Source organism: Magnolia sinica, chromosome 5 (genome assembly GCF_029962835.1).
Source record: "Magnolia sinica isolate HGM2019 chromosome 5, MsV1, whole genome shotgun sequence".
Classification (NCBI taxonomy): domain Eukaryota; kingdom Viridiplantae; phylum Streptophyta; class Magnoliopsida; order Magnoliales; family Magnoliaceae; genus Magnolia; species Magnolia sinica.
This window is the reverse complement of record NC_080577.1, coordinates 65,941,565-65,965,744: the sequence shown is the minus strand read 5'-3', so window position 1 is coordinate 65,965,744 and position 24,180 is coordinate 65,941,565. Positions and strand designations below refer to the sequence as shown.

The following is a 24,180-nucleotide window of genomic DNA, read 5'->3' as shown; positions in this document are numbered from 1 at the left end:
AGAATGTGGTCGATCATCGGGTACATCCCAAACAACTTCTCATCCGTATGAGCTTTAAAGACAATTCTATGTTGGCAGAACTTACCAAGTTCAATGCCCGCTCGTAGAGACCTCTCTATTGGGATTTAAGGGTCAAGGTCCCACTTTGACCTCAATTCGGCACTAGAACTTGCCCCGGTAGTCGTCTAGAGTGACTCGGACGACTTGGCCCGACCTCGTCTGGGGCTGCTCGTTCCTTCCCCATAAGGGAAAGGAGCGTCGAAATGGAGAAAATGGTGACCACTATTTGAAAAAGGGCCATGAACTTGGAAGGAAGTAAGAAAAGGAGGGAATTGAGAAGATGAGTGTTTTGGGAGCCCTAGGTTTTGGATTTGTGTTCAAATGAACAAAAGGGGAGAAATGAAAAGGATGATTTAGAAAGATAGAAGTGGAGGGGTGTAGAGAATAGGAAAAGCAATGATGCGATTTAAAGGTTTGGGAAATAGGGATTTGAGGGTGGAAATGGGGTTTGGAGAGGATTAGGAAGGGTAGAGGGTTTGAAAAAGGGTGGAAATGAAGAAAGGAGGGGTGGTAGGGTCGTTTAAGTGTTCCCCCACTCATGGGAGGGGCCCACACACTCGGGCCAGTGGCAGCGCGCCGCCGATCTGGCGGTGCTACCACACCCTGCTGGAAATAATAGCGGTGCACCGCTGATTCGGCGGGGTCATTACGCTCCCCCCATGCCCCGCTGGCCTTTCTGGTGGTGGCCACCCCTCTTGGGTCGTTATTCTCTATCTATGAGACCTCCTGGGCCCCATAAATCCATTTGTTTGGCCCCCGAGTCAATCGGGTCTACTTAACGCAGTCTAAAGGACATTTTATAATGTTTTTTAGGTCCATCTTAGATTCAAAATCTGTCAACTAGCGACCCAGTCCCTCAGTTATAAGTCATTGACTTAACTACAGTGCTTAGTTTCATCTTTTGGTGAAACCTTGGGATTCTAGTGTTTTCTCTAAATTCCATCACCCCCTTCATAAGTTAGAGTGTGTCAGAGTGCGTCATGTTAGCCTATTACCCCAGGTCTAGTTTAATCCAATTCATGCTATGATACTAACTTGTAACGCCCTGAATTTTGAGGGTCAAGCAAAGCTCCTGAGATTTCAAACATCACTTATGTCGTGTGGATAATGATATTCAGATTTCTTTCATATTCATGAATTAAGCATGCATGGGATTATACTAAACAACACATCATACTACAGATTTAATGAAGTTAAGCAAGTGCGAAATTCTAAAACATGTCTATGTAAGTATGCAAGTGTTGCACAAAATTTCTTCCAGAGTATGAGTACGTGACCGGGTTCAATATATACATGTAAATTTTCAAAATGTACAAAATGTGGTAGTGTAAATGTGTCTAATTAAGTCCTGATGCCCAGTGTCCCCTACGCAATGGTACGTGGTTTACATCGACCCGCCCAAGAGTTGGAAGTATGAGAATTCCTCCTCATCCAAGAAGTCCTGCTCCAGAGCGTAGACATTGTCTATACCTACATATAAATCAGCATCTGGTTGGTGTTTTAAAACACTATCCCAGAGTGGGAGTGAGTGATCAACTTAGTGGTTCTATAAGGCAAAAGTTATACATGTTATCAAGTCAATCAATGCAGTAATGATAAGGCAATCATAACAATCACTTCCTAACTATTCTATTTAATGTAGGAATGGAGTATAAGTAATGATGCATGCCCTCACTCATTAATACTCCCTCAACACGCAACTCCAACCACCTGTTTCATATATGACAACACTTCCTCAAATGTGCAACTTTAACACCTTTTTGCCACATCCTAACTAATGTAGTGTGATGCATGGTCATGTTAGCCAAGTGATTAATTCTTCTCATTCACACAACAAGTTTGGGAAGCTAAGGTACCTCCCTTTTTAATATCGACCCAAATCAAACATTAGGCATCAGACAACCATAGCGGTCCTATTCCAGTGTTTTGGATCCATTTAGGTTCGTCACTCCTCGATAAACTCATATGATAGTCAAGTTACAAGAAGTGGTGCTTGCGGTCACTACGGGGAGGCTCATCACCCCAGCGTAAGTCGACAACATGAATATGGTGTCCCATACCACCATGCCCGGCTCACGAGTCTTGAGGATGTGGTACCATGGTTGAAGGTGGATCTTTACATTGGTGAGGGGTATCTTAGATTCAAACAGTCATGTCCATACATGGTAAACACACAATAAGTCAACCAGTTTATTAGGTAAGCTCGATTGGTATGGGTGCATGACGACCTAATCGACATGGAGCACATAAGCGCCCCTCGTGGCCTAGCCACTGTTGGTAGTCGTCATACAACTCGTGTTGATCGACTTTGCCCAGGGTGGTAAGACTAATTGGGCCACCCAAACATGGACGTTTACCGGTTGCCTGGACTATGTTTGTAGCCCCAATCCTATCCAAATGCTGTTAACAACGACGTGTAATGTCTATCCCAGCATTTGACAAACAATCCAATTGGACTTCTCATTTGGGCATTTCATCAAACACATCGACCATTTAAATATGACTTACATTTTATTAATTGATTTCATAGAGGAAAACGTACATATGCATAAGACAATAAAGAATCCTACCTTAATACTTGTAGTCAATTCAAATCATCAACAATTTCTCATTTAGACAATTTATCAAACACATAACTACGTTAGTTGCAACATATATTTTATCAATTCTTTATACAAAGAAATCTATATGCATATGACAATGAGGGATCCTAGATTAGTAATCATGGGGAGCACTAGTCATTTTTTATTTCTCATTTAAACATTTCAACAAACACATAGGTTGCATCATTTGCTACAACAGTTCAAAGGTGTATCTCATAAAGAAATCAAAGTATTTAAGATAATACGGTAACAATCAAGGCAAGCATAAATCATTGGCTGTGTTGAAAGCATTGATAAACCGTAACATAAGCATTTATAGTCTGTACCTTTTGTTAGTATGCTCGACTTGGACTCGGTCCAAATTTTACGTTTCCAAAAATGAAACGCCGGGCACCTAAATGATGAAAATGGTTAGCTATGTTGACGAAAAACTATTCGGGAGCTCTACCTCGACATTAGGGTTGGTATTTCTTACCTGAAATCGTAGCCGGAAGAGGTTTGGATAGTAAAAGGAGGTGGTGATTAGGCACGTGGATGTGTGGGAGAAGATTTCCCACAGTTGCAGCGATCTCCCCAAGTTTCCCTTCCTCTTTTCTCTCTTTTCTCTTCTCTCTTCCCCTAGGGTTTGGAAAATTCGCATATGAGAGAGAGAGGGTGAAATGAGAGCTATTTATATCTCCAGATGTGATGTAAATGGCCCCAGGGCCACCTTATGCAATGTTTATACCTTGAGGGTGGCCGTTTCTGACGAACAAGGCTCTTAGGGAGGCCCACTGCTCATCTATGTCATAGGGTACACTCCCTGACAATGGATCCATGCTAAGACATGATTTCAGGTGATCGAATAAGCAGATCGACCGTGGAGAGCCTGTGTCAGATCGACTATCATATGTGTCTAATCAGGGCCACAGTTATACAGATATGTGCAGGAAAATTTCGTTTCTCCATGTGTGAAGTTTGGTCACAAACCAACAGTCAGAAATCCTCAACTTTACATAAGAGCGAATGTTCCATTTCGCTTAAGTTTTTGTTCATTTTCTTAAGGTATTTGCGTTTCCCATGCACTTAACTCAAGGCTCAAGTTGGGCGTTTCTGGACACTGCCTGGTCTTAGTTCCAGCGACGGTTGTCATGCCCAGTAGGATGGATATCATCCTATAATTCCAGGGTCTTCGGTCCCTTGACGTACGGTCTAGGTCCGTTTCAGAGTTTCAATGTACTCCCAAGAGCGACAGGCCCTTGGGATTTTTTTCTAGGTCTTAAGATGACATTGAGCTAGTGGTATTCCTAGTTCTAGACCTTTCCATTTGTGAAAATGGTGGCCCAATCTTAATCCACTGATTATTTAGTACTTAACTAAATCCTATTTAAATTATACAACCGGATGCGGTCCTAGGGTTGTTCTGCCTGAGGTTGTACTCGAGTCTTTGTACGGATTTTTTCACGACATTACGCAGGCCCTATTCGGGCCTTGGTTAGGGATGACTCCAGGCCCAAATCTGGATCATTTGTTGGGATGAAACCTGGTGGGCCTGGTCGCTCTAATGTAGGCCCAAATCTGGATCATTTGTTGGGATGAAACCTGGTGGGCCTGGTCGCTCTAATGCAGGCCCAAATTAACCTTGTTCATGGGTCCTTGCAAACCCCCACGCAACTTCAATACTTTAGTTAGCTTAAATCTTGGGAAAGACTATCTAATGCAAGCTCTTGGGTTGGAAATGATTCTAGGAAATCAATTATATAGTATTGGACCATTAGCTAACCATAAAAAACTGAATCAAGATTGGAGCTACAACCCTCCAGGTGATGACTTTTCCCCTTGGGCTTTCCATCTCTTAGTTACTTTAAACATGGTTTCCATCTAACATATAATCGCTAGTAAGGTTTTGATTAATTGTGTTAAAATGCTATTAGCAGACCTACCTTAATCTATGATCAATAAACCACATCCACTTGAAAATAGGGTTACATGCCAGGCCAACACATCAGTTGATAAATCATAAATATTGTTCATATGTAATGATCTTAATTTCCATGTTCTAGCATTATAACACTTGATAGTTCATACTTTGGTTTTATGATGCCCTTTACAAATTCTAATTTCATTATTTAAACCTTATATGCCTTTACATGTTAAAAGATTGTTGTGAGTCACCCATAAAATTTAACTCACGACATTCCACTATTGCATGTGAACCACACTTGGGGTGCAACCAGATAGATGTTGTGAGAAATGGGACCCTCAACTTGGAGTTATTTTGATCAACCATTAGTGGAGGAATTCTATTGAGCATCCTAAGGTGGAAAACCTCATGAGTTGGGGATCGTGGTCATGGGACACTATGCCCGAGTTATCGGCCTATGCTAGATGACAAGCCCCCCGTAGTGACCATTAAGTTACTTAAATTGGCTGATTGTAACTGGAATAATAACTATCTAGCTAATCATGCATACATAGCATGTTGGCGAAGATGGATGACTAATTCTGGATGTTGTAGCATGTGCCTTGGATTTGTCAGGGTATCGTTTCGCTAGCTCCCAGACCACCGACTATCGACCTATTTTGATGACTTGGCACCATGCTATACAAGATATGCTATGTTGGTGACCAGTCTTATGCATGGGTGTTAAGCCTAAGTTTGATTAGATAAGCATCCCCAGGTCAATGTGCATTCATACATCCATGCATTTTGGAATGTTTCATTGCTTTTCTTTAAAACTATGTTCTTTAAGGCAAAAATGTGTAATCTTGAGGGGAATTCACACTGAGTTGGCCACTCATTCATCGAATATCCAGCTGTATAGAGTATGCAGGTGTAGATGGAGAAGATGGCAGCACTGGACTTGGAGGGCGTGGTGGCAAAACCTGAGGAAGGATATTATGATGATGAGCCGCAACAAGAAGCGGCTAATTATTTTGGGCCTAACCAGTAAATTCAGTATCTCTTTATGGTTGTTGGTATTTAGAAACTTATAAATTTTGTATTTAAGGCCCCCAGCTGAGTGGGCCAAATATTCAGATTTATATGATATATTCCTTGCTTGCTTATGCCATCGCCTTCTGATTTTAGTACTTTACTAGTTATTTGATTTATTAACACTCAAGTCTCTGGAACGAGTCTCGTACTCGGGTTCTGGAAATTGGGGCGTTACATATGGAGTGCTCACCTCGTGAGAGATGACATATTTCTTCAATAAGTTCGCGAATGGCCTATTAAAAAAATGTGAGCCTCCATCACTAATAATGGCTTGAGGCGTTCCGAACAGGGAAAGGATGTTCTTTTTTAAGAATTTAATGACCGTTTGATGGTCATTGTTCTGGCATGGAATCGCTTCGACCCATTTAGTGATAGTCTACTACTAGCTGAATGTATAAATTCCCAAAAGATTAGGGGAATGGTCCCATGAAATCGATGCCCCAGCAATCAACTGCTTCTATGATAAGAATGGAGTTTAAGGGCATCATATTTTGAAAGGGCAATGCTCCCAATTTCTGACAATGCTCACAAGCTTTACAAAACTCATGAGTGTCCTTGAACATAGTGAGCTAGTAAAAGCCACATTGTAGAATTTTGGCCGTGGTCTTTTTAGCAGGAAAGTGACCACCACAGGCCTAAGAGTAACAAAAGGTGATGACACTTTAGTGTTCATTGTCTGTCACACATCTCCTTAAGATTTGGTATGGGTAATATTTAAATAAATATGGATCATCCCAGGAGAGCTCACGAACCTCGGTGAAGAATTTTTCCTTATCTTGCGCAGTCTAATGTGTTAACATGAAACCTGTAGCAAGATAATTAGCAATATTAGTAAACCAAGGTGAATGAGAGACTTTGAACAATTGTTCGTCAGGGAACATGTCATTTATATGTGTCGTCTTAAGAGAATCAGAGATATTAAGGTGGGAAAGATGGTCAACCACTACGTTCTCTGCTCCATTTTTATCTTTTATTTCCAAATCAAATTCTTAGAGTAAGAGGATCCATCTAATCAGGCAGGGCTTAACATCATTCTTAGAAAGAAGATACTTGAGTGCCTCATGATCTGTGTAAATGACGATTTTGGATCCGATCAAGTAGGACCTAAATTTTTCCAAAGTGAACACTATAGCTAACAGTTCCTTTTCCGTAGTCGAGTAGTTCACTTGGATAGGATTCAGAGTTCTAGTTGTGTAATGAATAATGTAGGGCTTCTTTTCTTTTCTCTGACCTAAAACTTCCCCAAGAGTATAGTCAGACACACCGCACATAGTTCAAAAGGAAGACTCCAGTCAGGTGGCTATATGATAGGGGCAGTGGTTAACATGCCTTTAAGCTCGGTGAAAGCTTCCTTGCATTGCTCAGTTCACTCGTATGGTGTGTTATTTTGAAGTAGATTACATAGAGGACAAGAGAGGTGACTAAAGTCCTTTATAAATCTCCTGTAAAACTCGACGTGTCCTAGGAAGGATCGCACATCTCATATGTTCATGGGTGGAGGTAGGTTAATGATAAGGTCAATCTTAGCCTTATCTACCTCAATTCCCTTGGACGAGATGATATGTCCAAGGAAAATTTCCCTACAAATCATGAAATAGCACTTCTCCCAATTCAGTACCAAGTTCTTTTCCTCACATCGCTTCAACACATTTTTCAAAATTTCTAAGCATTCGCTGAAGGATGGAACAAAAATCGAGAAATCGTCTATGAAGACCTCTAAATATTGTCCCACTATATCAAAAAAATACTCATCATACATCGCTAAAAGGTGGCAGGAGCATCAATCCAAATCATTATGCCAAAATAGTGAAAGAAGGACAGCTGATAAATGTCTCAAATCTCAATAAATGACGGTTTTGAACCATCACATGGCCGTTTTATTTTGCTGTGTCATATTAGTTAAAGGACGGTCATGGACCGTCATTAATGATTGATGTTAAAAGGACGGTTATAGACCATCTGTAAAGAAGGACGGTCACGGACCGTCATTAAAGATGGACAATTAAAGGATTGTTATGGACTGTCTCTGATGTTCATTTAATGTCTTTAAAAAAGGACTGTTATGGACCGTTTGTAAAGAAGGATGATCATGGACCATCATTAAGATGGACGTTAAAAGGACGGTTATGGACCATCTCGGATTTCAATATTTTGAAAAAATATGGACAGCTTAAAGCTGTCGAAAAATTTCTTGCATTAAAAAAAATAAAATCAGCAGCAATTTCCTTTTTGTATTTCTTTCATCTAATAAAAAAATATTCAACCAACAAAACATGGTTATAATTTGGAATTAAGAAGAATTGTTAAGCATAAATAGAAGCTTCATTTAAATGGACAAGGAAATAATAAAGAAAAGTATTCCAATTCAAGTTACTAGAAACAACAACAAAAATTAAAGCTTTCTAAAAAGAGGCATGTGTAAAGGATTCCTCGTTGATTCTATGCATAAGAGTCCAATGATGATGAGAACAAGAATTGCAGCACTAGGGTCCATAAATATGGCAATGTTATCCTATAAAGAAATAAGATGGTATTAAATGTTAACTATAGTATTAGATGTTAATGCACTTGATCAAATTAAACCATTAATGTACTTGATCAAATTGCACACAAAGTTCGGATTAGAGCTACAGTTTAGCAAAGGTTTGCACTGCCATACATGAATGATAAGGAAGCTTAGAAAAGCTCAAAAACTAATCAAGCCATTTTCTTTTCCTTTGCAATAGAATTGTACAATCTTATGAAAACTAATCAATGATTTAAAAGAGGGTTTGAAAAAAAAAAAAACAGTATTCATTTAACTAGATGGCCTTCACAGTCTACAAACTTCTAATATAATGACATTATAAAATCTAGTAGCATAAAACAAAATGCTATTAAATTCATCTATTTTATGGTCCATGTGAATTTGTAACCATGAAGAATTTATAAAGTTTTGGAAATTTATTTTCATGATATTGGCAAACTATTTTTACTAGCAAGTGTTTAGCCAAATTAACTTTTAGCATTTCCATAGCCAAAAGTCAAATCCATAGCAGCTTCCATAATCCATTATAGACCTCTAAATCACTAGCCACATTTGTCTTATTTCCAACCTCATGTATCAAGACCATCACACAATGCCTTTGGTACAAGTAAGGTTCTCCAACAAAGTTGCCTGCTTAACAACCTTCCACAAAATAATCTCCTATTTATAATGATGCATTTAGTGCAAGAATAAAATGCATATACAAGCTTCTTAACTTGGTGTTAGTCAACTCACATTTGTTTAATGCCAATAAAGATGCATTAACAAGGTCAAATATGCATGTTCAGATTTTCACCATGAAAGTCATAGGAGTAAATCCAATATTTCCCCACCGAAACCTGAAAATCAAAAACTATTCTCATGATTATAGAGATTTATCATCATCGTCGGAAATTTTCTTGCATTACAACATAAATTTTCTTTTTTTATTTCTTCCATTAATAGCAAAAAATAAATAAAATTATTCAACCAACAGAACATAGATATAAATCATAACAAGTATAATTGCTAAGCTTAAAAAGAAACTTCATTTGTTATTTATTTATATGAGAGCAAACCATTTACCAAAATTAGCACTATTATCAATGTGCACAACATACTCTCTTTCGCCTAGGCCAAAAACTAAGCAAGAAGAAAGAAATTCAGTGAAGACACCAAAATGGATGCTTCATGTTCACCTAACACTTGAATGTAAATAATGATAAGTAGAGTTACACACCATTGATCCATCCATAACCCTCTGATCCAATCCCGGTAAGTTCATCAATTTCAACGAAAGAGCTGGAAAAGTAATTCATAAAATACACATTAGCTAAAAAGTAAAAAAAATAAAATAAATTATAATAAACAACTAATTAAATGAAACGCATGTGCCCAACTCATGCATCATACAAAAGTAGAGCTATCTTAACAAGGTAGCCTTGCAGTAGGTCATGCAAGGAAAGCAGCAGTCAAATGCAAATACGCTTAATGTACATGTACAAGGAGATGTGTTATACAAGAAAGGTTCTCCAACAAAGTTGATTGCTTAACAACATTCCACAAAATAATCTCCTATTTATAATGCTGCATTTGGTGCAAGAATAAAATGCATATACAAGATTCTCAACTTGGTGCAAGTCAACTCACCTTTGTTTAGTGCTAATAAAGATGCATTAATAAGGCTAGATATGCATGTTTAGATTTTCACCACAGACTGAAAGTCATAGGAGCAATTCCAATATTTCCCCACCAAAACCTGAAAATCAAAAACTTTTCTCATGATTATATAGATTTATCATCATCATCTAAGCCTTGCTCAATTCTATTTATAATTTTTGTAAGTCTAATTACAATTATTATTGGCTCTTAATCTATTTACAATGAAAATCTTAAATATAACTTGACAATGCTTCTCTGATAAAGCTTGATTAGAACGAATAATTTGGTGACAATCAGTGTCCATGAACTCATAAGAAATGTACACATCATTAAATGTTTCCCTACGAGGAGGTAATATTATATGATAGCCACAACTTGTATGATAGAGAAAAATGCAATCAGATTTCACATTGCACCGATCTGATCAAAACAATTTGCTAAGGCTCTTTAGATCTAAGGTAATATCACATGCCGTGCCCACATAAATGAACAACCTTGATGATTCCCTACCAAGTGAAAGTGGGGTAGCTCACATTCTACTATTTTATTAGAACATCTCACCCAATCATTAATCAAAAACCTAATTGAAGGAATGGAGTGAAAATTATCCAATTGGTAGACCTGTGATTTTGGTTCTTGTTTAGGGTGCGTTTGGTTATATCTAATATCATGAAATTTCATTGTATTTTGCACAAATTAGATTGATTAATCATGAAATATAATAAAATTTCATGATATATATTTTCCCTTCAACTAAGCACAACTTTAGGTACAGTATTATGCTTAATCCTTGTACACACTGCAAAATAAATTAGGTAAAAATGTACAACCTAACATTATTTTTTTATTATTTTTTTATTTTTTAAAATTTCAGTCTCCAAAATAATCTCAAAACAATCCAACATGGTTAGGTCTGTCCATGTTGGATTGTTTTGAGATTAGTATACCTGATGTTAGGTCTACTTTGAGGCCATCATCAAAGTTATTTACCAAACTGGTGGCTTGGACAGAACATATGCATCATGATAAGCTACACCAATGGGTCCCAAATCACAAAAAGGAGTTGTCAAACTTGATGGACAACGTGAATATACAATACAAGCATCAAGGTGAATTTACCATATGGATGGATGGTTGGATCATCATGGACATCATCCATCAAGTGGGCCATCCATCAGTAGGTCCCTTTACATCATCATGATCATGTCTAAAGGATAAATCTAAATTTCAAAAGAGACAATGGAAATGGAAAGGTACTCACTTGGAGATGGTTTGGTTGAGTTGGATCTACCCATTGATAGCTTGGATCTTATGGTGAAGGCTCCACCTCTCTCTCACACAAAAAGGTTTTGATAAGAGCTATAGAGGGAAAAAGGAAATTGAGGGAGGGAACGTGCATGAGTTTTAATTTTTGAGTGGCGGGAGACTTTGGCACCCCACCAGTCTCTGGGTACGCACACACATAATTTTTGAGTGGCCACCAGGATGTATGGATCATATCTACACCGTTAATCCATTTTTTCGTATCATTTTAGGGTATAAGCCTAAAAATGAGGTGGATCCAAGCCTCAAGTGGACTACACAATCGGGATTAAACTCTTACCGTTGAAAACTTCTTGGGGCCCGCACAAGTTTTAGATGGAGCTGATATTTGTGTTTTCTCTATGTTTTCTCTTTGTACAGGTCTATGTAACTTTATGAATACGTTGGATGGAAAATAAACAAGACGGTGGGCCCTACAAAAGTTTCTTTGGTGAGAATCGTTAACACTGCTGCTTCCTATGGTGTGGTCCACTTGATCCTTGGATCTGTCTCATTTTTTGTCTTGTAATTATACGAAAAAAATGGATGGAAAGAGTGGATAAGTCCCATACATCATGATGGCCACTCAAAGATTAGTTCCTTTACTAGCTAGATATGGCCGGTAGGATGCAATCTGAGTCCTTTCCAATTCCGCCACCTAAAAAGGGGGAGCGGATTAGCTGGAAGCGGATTTCCCCATGTAAGCCTTTCGCATGAAGTTCCTGCGCGGGAAACTTAGGTGGGGCCCATCATTATATTTGGGAGAAATCTTCCCCTTCCATCCATTTTGTGAGCTAATTTTGGGACTTAGAAACTAAAAATAAAAAGGATCCAAGACTCAAGTGGGCCACACTAAGGGAAAAGGTGGGTAAGGAAATTCCTACCGTTGAAACCTCCCTGGGTCGATATTAATGTTTACATGCCATCTGCACCATTCATAACATCATTCCTACTCAGATGATCTAAAACCACAAATATTATGTTGATTCAAAAATTTTGTGGCCCCTTAAATATTTTAACTGTCGACATTTAATCCTCTTGTTTTCAGCGCACTTGAGTGTTGGATCCAGCTCATTTTTTGCCCCATGTCCTAACATGATCTCAAAAAATGGATGGATGGGGTGGATTTCTCACAAACATGAACTTCATGCGTAAGGCTTTGGCAAGAAATCTTAGAAACGGATCACTTGCTAACCCTTTAGCGAATGGCCAGTGGTCAGTGCTGCGTGAGCCCGACCATGATGTGTGTGTTTCATCCATGCCGTCCACCCATTCTTTCATATCATTTTATGGTATGAGCCCAAAAATGATTTTTATCCAAATCTCAAGTGGACCTCACAATGTTGATTGAACGCTCACCATTAAAAAGTTTTTAAAGCAACCAAAGTTTTGGATCAACCTAATATATATATATATATATATATATATATATATATATATATATTCCCTTCATCTAAGTGTGTATGACCTAATCAATAGGTTAGATGTCAAATAACCATTATAATGGGCCCTAGGATGTTTTTAATGGTGGACGTTCAATCAAAACAGTTTTTCCATGGTATGGTCCACCTGAGATTTAGATCTACCTCAATTTTGGGATCAAGCCCTAAATTTATCTTTCAAAATGGATGGATGACGTGGATGAAACACATACATTCTGCTAGGTCCACATAGCACCGACCAGTACTCACCCGCCTGGTGGCAGCGTAACTGGCCAAACTACGTCTCCGGACTAGGGATGCAGATTTCCTACGAAAGCCTTTCTAGGAAGTTCATGCGCTGGGAACCAGGTGGGGCCCACTATGATGTTTGTGAGAAGTCCTCACCTTCCATCCGTTCCCTGAGTTAATTTTAGGACATGATGCGAAAAATGAACCATATCCAAAGCTCAAGTGGGCCGTACTAAAGGAAAATGTGGTCAGGGAAATTCCTATAATTGAAACCTACTTGGGTTCGAGATGTGATGTTTACATGCCATCCATACCGTTAATAACTTCATTCCTATTGGGATGAACTGAATTCACAAATATTAGCATGATTTAAAACACTTGTAGCCCACGAATATTTTGACTGTGGACGTTCAATTATCACGTTTTCGGATCACTTGAGCTTTGGAAATGGTTCATTTTTGGCATCATGTCCTAAAATGAACTTACAAAATGTATAGACGGGGAGGATTTCTTACAAACATCATAGTGGGCCCCACCTGAGTTCCCAGTCTTTTGTAGGAAATCCGCATCCTCGGATTAGTTGCTGATGCGGATCGGTTGAGTAGCGAGACTCACTACTGAAGTGACGTCGCCAAGTTCCCTGGCCCCTACCATGATGTATGTGTTATATCCATGCCATCCATACATTTGGAGAGATCATTTTAGGGCATGGTCCAAAGAAAGAGGCAGATCCAAGGTTGGGGTGGACCCCACCACAGAAAATAGTGGGGAGAGTGACGCCCACAGTTGAAACCTTCTGAAGGACCACCATGGTGTTTATTTGAGATCCAACCTGTTCATGTGTTGATGCAGACATGAAAGAAGGGAAATCACAAGTATTAGCTTGAGTGAAAACTTTTGTGGCCATTGTAACTTTTTAATGATGGGCGTCACTCTCCCCACTGTTTTCTTTGGTGGGGTCTCGAGCTTTGGATCTACTCATTCTTTGAATCACCCCCTAATATGATTTCTCCAAATGGATGGATGGTGTGGATACAAAACATATATCATGGTGGGCCCACAGAACTTGGTGATGTCACTTCAGTAGCGAGAGTCTCGCTACTCAACCTGTCAATAGCTAATCCGCGTCCCTGCTGTACAACACATGTGGGGAAACATATTAGCTACTCCCCTCCCACTAGTCATGTGGGCCACACCATGAAGTGTCTTTTATCCATGTCGTTCATCCATTTTTTAAAGATCATTTTAAGGCTTAATACCAAAAATGAGATGAATATAAATCTAAGGTGGACCACACCACAGGAAAACAATAGTGATTAGAAATCCACCATTAAAAGCCTCCTAAAGCCCATTGAACCATTTATTTGACATCAAATCTGTTGATTAGGTCATACAAACCTTGATTAAAGGAAAAAAACAAAGATCTACTCTTACTCGGGTCATAGACTCTCAGGAGTTTCAACACCTGATCAAGGGTTTGAGTCCCATAGGTGGTGAAATTCCACTAGCGTGAGTGTGTGGGGTGTGTGTGCATGTGTAAAAAAAAAGGCTTAATCTAAAACTTTTATGGCCCTCAAAAAGTTTTTAATGGTCGACGTTCAATCAATACTATTTCTTGTAATGTGGTCCACTTGAGATTGGGATATACCATTTTTTGGTTCATACCATAAAAGTATTTAGAAAAATAGATGGACGACATAGATGAAACACATACATCATGGTGGGGACCACAGAGCATCAACCACCAACCATTAGCTAATGGTAGGGGGATCAGTTAATCCATTTCCATTCATCAAATGATTAGGATCTTTTAATCTAGGTGATTTATTGGTCATCTACCTTGTAGGCCCATCAAATCAATAGTCTGGATTGTCACGCCGCAAACTCGGAACTGGGATCACAAAATTCCTGATCGCCGAATCTGGTGTTGACAGCCTCCATCATACCCCATGCTCGGATCCTAGCATGCATACACCAGATTCTGATCCTAGGATCCTAAAAGGAGGATTTTTCAACGTACATTTATCTCATAAGAAGCATAACTACAAGTTTACCCAAATCACAAAGGCAGCATCATCATCACATATCCACTAATATAAACATTTGAATACAGTGCTGAAAGGGAAATACATATGTCAAAATCAAAGCTCCAAAAGTCTGCTGCATGCTGCTGAGACCTAATGCCACCTGTACGCATCTATCGTGCATAAGCTTATGAAAAGCTTAGAGGGTGGTGAAAATGTGTGCACAAGATAAGTGCCAAGCACGCAAATATCAGAGTAAGTGGAAATAGTGCAAGTCTATAAATCATTTAATATCAGAATATGCAATGCGGATTGACTATGCAAATGCAGATTCATATAGAGCTAAATATCAGATGCCGATGATGCAATGTAATATGCAAATCCTAAAGAGCCACGAATACCATCAACCTCATTTAGGCCATACATCGAACCTACAAATATCGTGCGATCATGTGGGAATAACTCCGTCTCACAAGGAGTCCCATAAACATCTTAGCCCAATGACATCTACTTTAATCAATCATCCATCACAACATGCATACGAATAATGGGGGTCCATAGAAGGACGGTAGATCTAGTCCAAATATCGAGATAGGCTCACTGATTTAAAATGTGTCACGATAATTAAGGAAAGAATTCAACTTATAGCCACCATAATATCCGACGATGCTCCCGATATGAGACAAAGTTCTGGCTTCACTGTGTGTATAGTAGCCTGCCAGCACAGTAGCCTGCCACTCACTGGTAGCTCGCTCAGGTCCTCATGCCCCGCCCACTCAGTGTCCGCCCATGTGCGCCTACCCACATGTCATCATAGTGATGGAGCGTCACAATATCCCCCAGCGAGGGCAAAGCCGAGTTTAAGTGCAATAAGTAGGCTTCCTTACCCTCTCTATTGCGCAATAAATTGGACTTCCCTATGGGGCCCAATATATACACAAGTTGGGCTCTAAGGTGTAGGTATCATGATGTTATGTTGTCACATACTTATAATCGGTATCGATAATCGGCATCGGCAATCAAAATCACCATCAATAATCGGCCTCGACAATCAGGATCGACCTCGACAATTGGAATCGGCCTCGACAATTGGAATTAACCACGGTAATCGGCCCCAACAATCGGAATTGGCCTCGACAATCGGGATCGGCCTCAACAATCGGAATCAGCCTCGACAATTGGAATTGGCCTCAACAATCAGCCCCATCAATTGGAATCAGCCTCGATAATCAGCCTTGACAATCGGAATCAGTCAACAATCGACCTAAGGAAGGTCACAATGTGAACATTTAACCATCATTTCCCATCAATGTTGATATTTAACCAACATTGCTCCGAAGGAGTGGTCCACATAAAGCCAAACATTTAGTGGGCCCATGGCCTCACATAATAGCCCAATATACATCACCATGTGCCTCTCTTAAGGACCTAATACACATCATAATGGGCCTCACTTATGAGCTACATATGCATCACATTGGACCTCACTCATGGACCTCATGTACATCACAATGGGCCGCAATACATGGCCTCATATATGTCAAATGGGCCATAATATATAGGTTGGAAAATATATCACCATTGGTCTCATCATATGGGCTGGAAATACATCACAATGGGCCTTATCATATGGGCTGAAAATACATCACAATGGGCCTCATCATATGTGTCGAAAATATATCTCAATGGGCCACGTCCCACGGGCCTCAAATAAATCACAATGGGATGCATCAAATGGACCGCAACAATGGGCTAACATACATTAAATGGGCCGCATCATATGGGCCAACATACATCTAATGGGCCGCATCATATGGGCCTAGAAAAGTTGAACTATGTGCATGCAACACACACATCATGGTAGGCCACACAAATGAACACATAGATATACAACACATGCATTAATAGTAGGCCCCACATGCCACCGTCCAATGATGGATGGTGTAAATATAAAATACGTACACCAAGGTGCGCCACATTGCATAAGATGAACGGTGTGGATAACAAATACATCATGGTGGAGTCCCACCGTCTAAGTGAATGGTGAGGATAAAATGCATATCATGGTGGGCCCACCGTCCCATCTGGATGGTGGAACTAAAACACATACATCAGCAGGCCCCACACGTCTAGATGGACGGACGATGTATAGAAGACACATATATCATGTGTGGGGTCCACACGTCCCAAATAAAAGGACAGACGATTTGGATCTAACACAACCTCATGATCATTCCCATGGAACTACTTACGTTAATGCATTAGCTGTGTAGTTGATAGGACCCACAAAAATTGCTGACGTAAAAATACAGCACCTACATTGCTAGTGGGACGCTGACCCACCAACAGATGGATGATTTGGATGTAATACATTCATTAGGGGAGGGCCCACCATCCCAGCTGGATAAACAGATGGACAGTTTGGATATAACACATGCCTCATGTGGGGTCCACAGAATCTGATAACATCAAGCAGTAGCTATATAACAGGTCTGTATGGTCAGGCCACCGTCCAGATGGACGGCCTAAATGGACAGCGTGAATAAAGCACATACATCACAGGATCCCACCATTCTGGCATATGGACGGTGTGCATATAGAATAAATAAATCATGTGCAGCCCACCGTTGCACGGTGGATTAACACAAGGGGTGGGTCCCACTTACTTGCTGACGTCAATACATCAGCTATATAACTGGTGTATAGATGTCCAGCCAATCCTCTCTCTTAGCAGTGGGTCCTACGTGGGGCCCACTAGATATATGTAATGTATATATATATATATGTATCGTATAATATATATTACATTATATATATATATATATTTAAATCAAGCTAGCATCCAGCGTCCAGCAATGGACGAATGGCTAGATGCACAGATCATCACGGTGGAGTCCCACCATCCCTGATGGATGGTGGATAAAACACATACATTAGGGTGGTGTCACGTCAATGTGGCCCACCCAATTGGGGATCAAGCTGATATTTATGTCTCCTTTTCATACAGTCCAACAGCATTTGCTGCTGGATGTCCCATGGTTGGACGGTCAGCAAGCTGGCCCACTTGGTGGACAGCCAGGATAAAATACATGCATCATGGGGGCCATCAACAAGGGAGAGAGAGAGAGAGAGAGAGAGAGAGAGAGAGAGAGAGAGGGACCCCACCACTATGGGCCCTCCCCATACAATGCATACATCAAGATGGGTCCCACCACAAGTGGGCCCTCAAATCATCAAATCAAAGGTATAAATCATAGAATCACCCACCTTTAATCATGAAATTCTCCTTCCATCAACGCATTCTAAAGCTCCAATTGATGAGATTCAATGGTCGAGATGAAGCTTGGATGGTAGAGATGGGAGGTTGGAAGGTGGGCCACACCAAGCTTTCTCCTCTCATGGAGCTTGGACGATTGCTTGCTTGGGAGAAAAATGAGAGAGAGAGATAAGAGAGAGAGAGAGAGGTTGTAAGAGAGAGAGGGATGGGTGATGGATGGGGTGAGTGATAGGTGAGTGATGGGTGTACTTGGTTGTAAGAGAAAGTTGACTTTGGGGTTGCTTAGGGATGGGGTGTGAGGTGATGTGTACTTGACATGAGATGTGATTGATGGGATTGATTTGAAAGCTCTCTCTTGGGTTTTTCAACTACACGGAGCTTTTTCTCGAATTGAATGCGGGCCCACATCTCCTGCCTTGGGTATCGCCTCGCCGCTTAATACACGGCATCGGAACTGCGACGACGGCGCGGTCACACTGGTATAAATTTCAAGTCGAGTCAACTTCGATATGTAGGACTCGGCTTAAGATCACGCGTAAACATCGGATACAGGTCATGGGTTGCCGGAATTTGACTGGGAGGAATGCGGAAGCTTATGGAATGGTATAGGCTAGGATACGGGCTTCACAGCTCTCCCCTCCTAATAAAAATTTTATCCTTGAAATTTACTATCATGTAGGACAAAGCAAGGGAAGAGGAAGCATCGACTTATAGAAATACTAATCAATACCACACAAGGCATAATCAATCTATAAACAAATAGTGCTCTCTAATCTAAACCTCGTGCCCTCATGATGCCTCATCAATGCTATGATGACCCCACTGATCATCAGACCAGAAATGATCGAAGTTGGGAAACTATGCAGCCTCACATCTCAACAGTTGGGAGCTATATCAAAAAAATTTAAGTTATCTGAACTCGGGGATCTAACCATTCTAAGTTCTCAACAATCATAGAGTGTAGGGTAGCTATCTACAAATATGTGATGTTATCTTTAGGTATTCCCAAGTTATGCTCTGATACCATCTTTTGTCACGCCCCAAACTCAGAAACTGGGCTCACAAAATTCTCGATCGTCGAATCTGGTGCCGACAGCCTCCGTAGTACCACATTCTCAGCTCCCAACGTGCATATGCCAGATTCCAATCTTGGGATCCTACAAGGAGGATTTTTCAATGTACATTTATCTCGTAATAAGTATAACCACAAGTTTACCCAAATCATAAAGGCATCATCATCATCACATATCCAATAATATAAACATTTGAATACAATGCTGAAAAGGAAATACGTATGTCAAAGTCAAAGTTCCAAAAGTCCGTTGCACGCTTCAAGCTTAATGTTGTTGTGACCTAATGCCACCTACATGCATCTATTGTGCATAAGCTTATAGAAAGCTTGGGAAGGTGGTGAAAGTTTGTGCACAAGATAAGGGCCAAGCACGTAAATATCAGAGTAAGTAGAAATACTGCAAGTCTATAAATCATTCAATATCAGAATATGCAATGTGGATGGACTATGCAAATGTAGAATCATAGAGAGCTAAATATCAGATGTTGATGATGTAATGCAATATGTAAGTCTTGAAGAGCCACGAATACCATCAACCTCATCTAGGCCATATATCAAACCTGCGTGCATCACGCGATCATGTGGGAATAACTCCATTTTACAAGGAGTCCCATAAACATCTCAGCCTAATGGCATTTGCTTTAATCAATCATCCATCACAACATGCATATGAATGATAGGGGTCCACAGAAGGATGACAGATCTAGTCCAAATATCAACATAGGCTCACTAATTTAAAATGAGTCACGATAGTTTAGGAAATAATCCAACTTATAGTCACCACAACATCGGACGATGCTCCCGATGTGAGACAAAGTTTTACCTTCACTGTGTACACAGTAGTTTTACCTTCACTGTATGCTCATGTCCTCATGTACCGCCCCCTCAGTGTCCGCCCATATATGATCATAGTGATGGAGCATCACAATATCTCCACCGAGGGCAAAGCCGAGTCTAAGTGTAATAAGTGGGCTTCCTTACCCTCTCTATTGTGCAATAAACTGAACTTCCCTATAGGGCCTAATATATACACAAGGTGGGCTCCAAGGTGTAAGTATCATGATACATGCCCATACGCATCATTTGCATGTTTGTTATGAGATATAGTTGGCCATTGCATATGCCATAGGGCAGGTTGTTCATATGACTCCCTGATAGGCAGAGTTGTCCCACATAAGTGCACGGTATACGTATGATTGATGCATGATTGGACTATGTGACTCATGCATCTCGCATTGTGCAATTATGATTATCATACGCCCTAGCGACATCAGGGCCGTAGCCTCCACAGGCATAGCATGAAAAGCTAGATGGGACACCGAAAATCTGTTCTACATGGGGTGCTATAGATATCTTTAGGTGAAAGTATCAGAACCCTCTTGGTTTCAGAGGTTGCTCTAATGTCTAGACCGAGTGGATGCTTGAGTGCATAAGGGCTGTATACCGTTAAGCCACATCTCCCACTGTATCATGGTTGGTTAGAAGGGGGTGCAGCCTAACCTGCCCGAGAGGAGGGGAAAAACCTGGGCTGAGTTTAACCAACTCGAGGAATGGGTCCGCTATCAACGAGTCGGGCCCGATATCGGCAGGTGGATAGTGAAGTCTCTTCCACTCACCTTATTGCACATGATGGGGTGGCAATCTAGTTTAGAATGTAAAAGACCCCAGTGATTTCCCAAAGAGGAACTGTACTGATATGTGGACTTATTGAGTAGGAGTTGCATACTCATTCATTCATTCATTCACTATCCACTTGGCCTGGTGGTGCGCAACTATTATTATATACCTTTGTAATGGCAAGAATTTTGGTTGGGGCATGATACTAATCTGAGATCAGGAGTCTACTACATTGAGTCTGGCTATCCAAATTTAGGTATGAGACTGGTTTGGATAGAAGTCCCTTGTGATGGACCCCATAGCCAGTGATACTACGTACTATCATCCCAACTTCACTCTAGCTTGGTCATTTCATTCGCACCGCATATTACATTGCATCCGCAAAACTTAACATTTTGGGTTGCCATGTTTTTGCATTGATATGGTCATTAGCATTCATGCCTTACATAGCATAGCCTTGGTACGGATGATGACACTCATGAACTTATCAATATTTCTACTTACTCTGATATCATATGATTCATGATCTTGTTAGTATTTTCGCTTACTCTGATATCATATGATTCATGATCTTGTCAGTATTTCCTCTTATCTGGATATTGTATGATTTATGGCATTGTATTGCATACTTGGCACTTCCCTTGTGCACACACTTTCACCACCCTCTAAGATTTTATAAGCTTATGCATGATAGATGCATGCAGGTGGCGTTAGGTCGCAGCAGCGTTGAGCTTGGAGCGTGCAGCAGACATTTGCAGCTTTGATTTTGACATATATATTTGCCTTTCAGTACTATATTCAAATGTTTATATTAGTGGATATGTGATGTTGATGCTACCTTTGTGATTTGGGTAAACTTGTGGTTATACTTCTTATGAGATAAATGTACATTGAAAAATCCTCCTTATAAGATCCCAGGATCAGAATCTGGCGTATGCATGCTGGGAGCCAAGAACAGGGTACTACGGAGGTTGTCGGCACTGGATTCGGCGATCGAGAATTTTGTGAGCCCGGTTTCCAAGTTTGGTGTGTGACATGGATGACCTCATAGGCCCCCACTTATCATATAAATTAACGTTCATCCTTGAGCCACTCCCAATCCTCCAATTCTAGTGGCAGTTATCATCGCACCTAAAAGTTATGAAGTGTAGGACCATCAACTCCCATTGGTTAATAAAAGTTGGTGTTTGTTTAAGGTTACCATTTAAGGCGGTGATAAGCCCCACCACTATAAGATGGCTAATGACCGGCTCTAATGCAAACGGTCTTTGACCGTCTTAGATGACCACTATAAGACGGCTAATGACAGTCTCTAATGCAAACGGTCATTGACTGTCTCAGATGACCATTATAAGACAACTAATGATTGTCTTAGATTACAGCTATAAGATGGCTAATGACGGTCTCTAATGCAGACGGTCTTTGACTGTCTCAGATGACTACCTATAAGACAACTAAGGACCGTCTTTTATTCCAGACGGTCGATAACCGTCTTTTCTCCACAGTTACTGACGGATTTTGACTGTCTTAAATGATTTGTGGATGTTCAACATTTATAAGATGATTTTGGTTCATATTATAGACGATTAAGAGCCGCCTAAAATTTTAGATATGGTTCATAACCATCTTTAAACAAAGGGATTTTAGAGATGGTTCACAACCATCTCAAAATTCGTCTTATTTTCCATTTTTTCACGTAGTGAATGGCATCCTTCGGTAAGTAAAGGTGCTAAAAGGATATGTGAATGTGGTCTTTTCTTGATCTTCAAGGGCTATCTTAATCTGATTATAGCCCGAATATCCATCAAAGAAACAGTAGTAGGAATGACCAGCTAGCCTTTCCAAAATTTGATCAATGAATGGCAAAGGAAACTGGTCCTTCCTCGTGATGGTAGTCAGCTTCCTATAGTCAATGCACATTCTCTAACCAGTAGTAACTCTAGTTGGCACGAGTTTATTGTTGGCATTGACTACGATGGTGATTCCAGACTTCTTAGGGACCACTTGAGTTGGACTCACCCAATGGCTATCGGATATTGGGTATATGATACCTACATCTAATAGCTTAAGAACCTCGGCTTTAACCACTTCTTTCATGTTTGGATTTAGTCTAAGTTGTGGTTGTCGGGAGGTCTTCACATTATCCTCAAGATGAATATGATAAGTACAAATTAAAGGGTTAATTCCCTTGAGGTTTGCAATTGACCATCCAAGGGCTCCTTTATGCTCAATGAGAGTAGAGATAAATATACTCTCTTGTTCTTGCTCAAGGTGGGAAGAAATCACCACTGGGTATGTCTCATCTGGACCTAAATAGATGTATTTCAAATTAGAGGGCAAATGTTTTAGGTCAAGCTTTGGTGCCTTGAGGTTAAATGGTAGATGCACTACATCAGTTTGGGGTAATTCTTCGAATTGTGACCTTCACCGGTTAACTTCAAGTACCAGCACGGTATCCAGCATGCTCCCCATCTCCTTAATCTCCCTAATAATGTTATCATCAAAAGCATGGGAGTGGGCCAGATATGTCTCTTGAGGGTCAGAGGATAAGGTCAAAAGTGCTCTATCTTCCATAAAAGAATTGATCAAGTTAACATCGTGAGCATCATCATCATCCTCTACATGTTTGCCCGTATTGGAAAAAATATTTAACTCCAATGTCATATTTCCAAAAGTCAAACTCATGACTCCATTCCTGTAATTAATGATTGCATTTGATGTGGCAAGGAATGAGCGACCAAGAATGACAGACAAACTCATGACTCCATTCCTGTAATTTGACCTTATCCTCTCTAGAGGGTCAGAGGATAAGGTTAAAAGTGCTCTATCTTCCACGAAAGAATCAATCAAGTTAATATTGTGAGCATCATCAGCATCCTCTACCTATTTGCCCGTATTGAAAAAAATATTTAACTCCAATGTCATATTTCCAAAAGAGAAACTCATGACTCCATTCCTGTAATTAATCATTACATTTGATGTGGCAAGGAATGGGTGACCAAGAAAGGTAGGAATTTGAGTGCTCATGTCCATGATGAGTTGAGTATCTATGCCGATAAAATCTATCCGGTAGTAGAATTTGTCAACCTAGACCAACACATCCTTAATTATCCCTCTCGGTACACGAACTAAGTGATCGGTAAGTTGTAATGTGGTTCGGGTGGGTTTTAATTCACATAGACCCAATTATTCATAGACCGAGTATGGGATCAGATTCACTCTTGCTCCTAAGTCAAGAAGTGCGTGCTCAATCCAGTAGTTCCCAATTATGTAAGTGATGGTCGGGCCACCAGGATCTTTATACTTTTGTGACACATCTTACTTTAGGATGGCACTCACTTTTTCTATCAAAAATTTTTTCTTTTTGATACTTTGCTGCCTCTTAGTTATACACAAGTCTTTCAAAAATT

General features: G+C 40.2%; 1 pseudogene; it reads right to left on the bottom strand.

Moving 5' to 3' along the window:
* Positions 1-5,740: 5,740 nt before the first annotated feature.
* LOC131247059 (uncharacterized) lies at positions 5,741-23,503 on the bottom strand (annotated as a pseudogene).
* Positions 23,504-24,180: the final 677 nt, after the last annotated feature.